Source organism: Coturnix japonica, chromosome 1 (genome assembly GCF_001577835.2).
Source record: "Coturnix japonica isolate 7356 chromosome 1, Coturnix japonica 2.1, whole genome shotgun sequence".
Lineage (NCBI taxonomy): Eukaryota > Metazoa > Chordata > Aves > Galliformes > Phasianidae > Coturnix > Coturnix japonica.
Window position 1 is genome coordinate 6,046,615 of NC_029516.1, and position 5,787 is coordinate 6,052,401.

Genomic DNA, 5,787 nt, shown 5'->3' on the forward strand with positions numbered 1-5,787 from the left:
GCCACCCGCCGCCGGGCACGAAGGGGTTAAACCGCCCCCCCCACAGCGGGAACGCGCCTCACCGCGAGAGCGCGCACGGCGCGCCCCCAGAGTTACAGAACGAGCCGGGTTGGAAGAGACCTCAAGGATCATGGAGTTCCAACCCCCCTGCCTGGCAGGGCCACCGAACATACACCTTTACTAGATCAGGTTGCCCAGGGCCCCGTCCAACCTGGTCTTGAACACTTCCAAGGACGGGGCATCCACAACCTGTTCCAGGAAGTAACCACCAGAACTTCCCCCTAACATCCAACCTAAATCTTCCCTCTTTTAACTTAAAACCATTTCCCCTAGTCCTGCTATTATCAGCCCTTTCGAAGAGTTTACTCCCCTCCTGGGAGTAAGTTCCCTTCAGGTATTGAAAGGCTGCAATGAGGTCACCCCGCAACCTTCTCTTCTCTAGGCTGAACAAGCCCAACTCCCTCAGCCTGTCCTCATAGGGGAGGTGCTCCAGCCCCCTGATCATCTTTGTGGCCCTCCTCTGGACCCTTTCCAAAATCTCCATGTCTTTTTTGTACTGAGGGCTCTACACCTGGACACAGTACTCCAGATGGGGCCTCACAAGAGCAGAGTAGAGAGGGACGATCACCTACCTCCCTATCCCTGCTGACCACCCCTCTCCTGATGGAGCCCAGGATCCCATTTGCTTTCCATGCTGTCATTGCACACTGCTGGCTCATGTTGAGTCTCTCGTCCATCAGGACCCCCATGTCTTTCTCTGCCCAGCTGCTCTCAAGGACCCCCCCAACCTTCCCGCTCAGCCTGACCGCGCATGCGCCTTAGCGCCCCGTGTGGTAACTGGGCGCGTATTGTGTGGAGCCAGTGTTGGGCTGTATTGTGTGGAGCTGTCATGGTTTAATGACATGGGTTAATAAATCCAGGAGTTGGGTTCTTAGAATTGAATGAGCTCTACTCAGCTCTTGTGAGGCCCCATATGGAGTTTTGTGTCCCCCCAGCACGAGAAGGATGTGGAGCTGTTGGAGCTGAGATGGTCAGAGGGCTGGAGCAGCTCTCCTGTGAGGGAAGGTTGAGGGAAATGGGCTTGTTTAGCTTGGAGAAGGCTCTGGGGAGACATCATTGCAGCCTTGAACATATTACAACATACTAATTAACATATATTAACATACGTGTTATATATATATACTCCATATTAACATATTACAACATATTAATTAACATATACAACAGGAGGGGGAATGGCTGTTTACAATGGTGGATAGTGATAGGACAAGGGGGAACGGTTTTAAACTGAGACAGGGAGGTTTAGGTGAGATATTAGGAGGAATATTTCACTCAGAGGGTGGTGATGCACTGGAACACGTTGCCCAAGGAGGCTGTGGATGCCCCATCCCTGCAGGCATTCAAGGCCAGGCTGGATGTGGCTCTGGGCAGCCTGGTCTGGTGGCTGGTTACGCTACACACAGCAGGAGGGTTGAAACTGGATGATCATTGTGGTCCTTTTCAACCCAGGCCATTCTATGATTATCATTAGTTTTTTCTTTCCCCTCCTTGAAATATTGTCGTTGTGAGGGTTTTTTTTTTGGCATACAGCTCTGCAGAAATTCCACAGTCTGGAGCGGTTGGGTCCATTGCCATGAGAACAGTCTGCTCTGTGCACCTGAGGAAGTGCAGCAAAGCACAGAAAACAAAGAAAAGGAGATAAAGAGCCCTCTGTGCTCCAAGGCGCTGCATGATGCTGTCACACCACAGCCAGCCAAGCACAGGACACCCTTTCAGCTGTACAGGTGCAGCAGATCGGCCTCTTCCCTTTGATGGCTCGAGCAAGGGCTCTGAGCAGCTCCAATGTCTTTGCACAAGTGCTGCACGAGTTAAATCTGAGCAGTGCTTCTGACTGCTGGAGGCTTCAGGTTTGGTTCTGCAGTGCCTTGCCAGATGAGCAGCACTTGAACTCTTCCCCCTTCCGTCCCTTAAATGTCAGCAGGAGTGTGTTTCAATGGAACAATACAATCTCCTCATCCATAGTTTGTAAATAAGAAACTGCGGCAGCGCAAGAGCATGAGAGAATGGAGCTGATTAAAAGCAGGGTAAGAAACAACAGCAGAAATTTCCTATTTCGCTGTAACATTGGTGGTTGAACCCCACTTGTGCTGAGCTCAATGTATTGGAGACTTGATGTGCAATGCTGGGTGTATGTTTAAACATATGCTTAACGTTGACAGAAACGAGGCCTTGACGTGTTAAACCATCTCCTAGTCTGAATGGGAATCGCTATGTTATGTGTTTATTTTTCCTGGGAGAACTTTAGCCCTGTAGCGATGACTGCGTTTCTCATGTTGGAGAACACATTTCACAACACGTCTCCTCGCCGTCGTCCCTGTTTTGACAAAGCAAAGTTGGTGCTGCTGTCAGCTCGCCTCCCTGCGCTCCTTCCTGCGTCTTATTAATATGCAGACGGCATTAAATCGTAATGATGTCAGCAGTGCTCTCTGCTGTGCCTCAGTGCTTCCTCCTCCGTGCTCCGAGGAGCAGATGTTTGTCACGTCTTTTGTTTTCTGTCGTCCAACAGGGACTTTGTCCCATTAATCTTCAATAAGGTGCTTTCATAGTCTCTGGTGGGAGCTTTTATTAAAAGGATTTGGAAAATCCGAATGAATGATAACCCTCCCGGCAGGTTTTATTTCCCATCCTGTTTAATGAATGCACAAGGAAGTGCCATTTCCTTCGTGTCGCCGTGTCCCTGCAGTCAGTATGTGTCCAATGGTGCCATCTCCCAAATCCCATTCCCAGCAGCCACATTGCAGCAGATGCTGGATTCAGAGACAAGCATTGAAACTTCCAGAACCTGATTGAGGTTCACCACAGCCTGTTTGTGAGCTGAGCACAGCGTGGTGACCATGAGGGCCAGGCTCTGCAGAACAGGATGCTCCACCTCGTGTTGATGGTGGCTTCAAGCAGCAAGTGAAGTCCCAGTAACTGCTGATATGAGGTGGGGCCTATACCCATGTGGATCATGACCTCTGAGCACGTGATCTAACTATAGATGCCCCTATTCATTGCAGGGGAGTTGGACTAGATGGTCTTTGAGGTCCCTTCCAACTCGATTCTATGAGCTATGATTCTGTGGTTCTATGAATGACAACACCGAAGGGTAAGTAGTCGTACTTTAGAAAGCATTGGAGCAGCTTTATAGAGAAGCGTCATTGCAGCTCCCATCTCATCCTGATTGCTTTTACTGTATTCCATGCCTGCACGTGGTCCTTAAATGCATTAGGTCAAGTGTTCCCAGCTTTTACTATCTTCCATTTGCTTGGTGTCACGTCTCTACTTGAACAAGGGTTGGTCCATTTGGGCCATGCAATGAAACCTTCTTTCATTTCCTCAGATGCTCCAGAAATGTACCATCCTCCCCACCACCTCCCAAGAGGTTTGGCACAGGCTCCAGCACAAAGTGGCCATCACCATCTTGGACTTCACCCTTCTTAGACCTCACTGCAGGATCCTTTTCCCTTCAAATCACGAATCCTGCAGAGCAGAGGATGTGACATCAGCTCCCGATGTGCTGGATGGCTTGGGCTCAACCCCAGCTGCTCAGGGCGCTGCTGTTTCCAAGGTGCCACACACTTGGGATGCATCCAACAATCTTGCATTGTTGTCAGCTGAAGCAGAGCTGGATTCCACTCTTGATTTTTGCCAAACTCGGGCACTTGGTTTGTACATTACGTTTCTCCAATGGGAAAGAGAGGAGATGCCAGCAAAGAGCCCATCTAGGAGTGCCCTGAAAGATGGGATGTTTATTTGATGTAACAGCTCATCTCCAAGGGAATCGGTGCTGTGTGTTGAAATATTTCGTTGTTTCATTGAAGAAAGCAAGCCCAGATTTCAAGGAGTTTTCAAGTGCATACGCAGGGTTAGGTGGTTTGCTATCCTTGAGGGGCTGAAGCTGAGCATGTTGCCATAACAATCCCACAGCACAGTGATCAGCACAAACTGAAGCATGTCTCTTGCATCCAGCTGGGTCTGCACACAGCAAGGTTTGCTGAGCCCCGGGAATTACTGGCAGGTGCCTGCTTTGAGTGCAGGAGGGATGCTAACGCTGCTTAAGGAGCTGCAATCCTCTGGTAGGGCTGGGATGTGGAAAGCACTGTAACACAGTGACACGCAACCTCCTGAAGGGCTTTGTCCTGTGCTGGGAAAGCAATGACCGCACAATGACTCCCTTCCATTTCTCCATCTCTTTCCCAATTCCCCTGCATCTGCTGGCCCCTTCTCTCCCAGTGCAGTGACTTCTGGGTGTATTTTCTCCCAGCTGCATCCAGGTAAATAACTTCTCCGATGCCTTTGCAGTACCCTACAGAGCAGCAAAAGCAGAAATCTGCTGATGGCCCCAGAAACAGGCAGCGTGGTGGGGACGGATGCTTTGATTTCCAGCAATGCAATTAACGCTGTCCCTAACAAAAATTAATCGAGTGAGATCCCTGCATGGGAGAGCAAACCTGTAGGGGAGAGATGCTGTTCCAAAAGGAAGGTGTTGCTCCTCACTGGAGCAGTTTTAATGCAGTTATCTGAACCCGCCCCGCAGAGCCAAACCTTACCATCCCAGTATTCCTTATCTGCAGCGTAACGAAAGGGTTGTGGAACAGAACTGGGATCAAGCAGATGCTTTGGTCTCTGGTTCTGGTGGCTGTGCTGTCACGTCTGTGAGTAATGCAGGGCACCAATGGGCCACGGGGTGGAGCGGAGTGGGGAAGCGCAGATTCTTCTTGCCCTGTTTGATGCAGCTCCAAAGTCCTTTGGTTGCTGTTAGAGGCAAAGATCAGCTGTTAGAGGTGGTTTCCTTGAACACGCAGCGCTATTCTGGTGGAAGACACAGCGAGGAGGCAGAGTTCAGGATGGAAAATTGCTTTTAAGTTCCGTCATTTAAGAAATCAGAGAGTTTTGCTTCTGAAACGAACCGAGCGAGAGCAGGAATCACCTCACCCACCCACACTCACTAAATATTTAGTCATTTTTAACAAGTTAAACAAAGCCCTTTGATTGGATTTATGCTAATGGCTCCTCTATAGGCTTTCTCTCTTTTTTTTTTCTGATTCATTTCCATTTCATTTTCAAACGCTGCTGCTTCTCCCCGGCACCATTAGCAGATGAAAGGAACAAGCAGCAGGTCACGGGCGCCACAAGATGGCAATAGTTGAAGAGCAATTTGTTTCTAGAGGGAGAGATCCGGATTCCCCAGCAAACCCTCGCTTGGCAAAGGGCACGGCGCAGGGTGTGCATTAACCTTTGCACTCGCGTAGCGCTGCCTGTCGGACGACAGCAAAATGATTTCCCTGTGTGTGAGGCTTCAACCTTCCACCTGCAGATGGAGAAGGATGGAGAAAATGCCAGGTTGCCCAAGGTCGCCCAGCGCCGTCCTTCTTCCTTCAGCAAATCTTGCAGTGTGAAGCATGGGTGAAACAGAAACTGGATGCAGCACTGCAGATGGGGCCTCATAAGGGCAGAGCAGAGGGGGACAATCCCCTCCCTCTCCTTGCTGCCACCCCTCTGTTGATGCAGCCCACGATCCAGTTGGCCTTCCAGGTTGCAGGAGCACAGAGCTGGCTCATGTCCTTCTTTTCATCCACCAGAACCCCAAGTCCTTCTCATAGGGCTGCTCTCTACGAGATCTGTGGACAAATCTGAGATTGCTCTAACCCAAATGCAATGCTTGGCCTTGTTATACCTCATTAGGTTCTGATGTGCCCACTCTCTGAGCCTGTCCTCTGTTTGGCATCCTTCTATTGTGTCCCT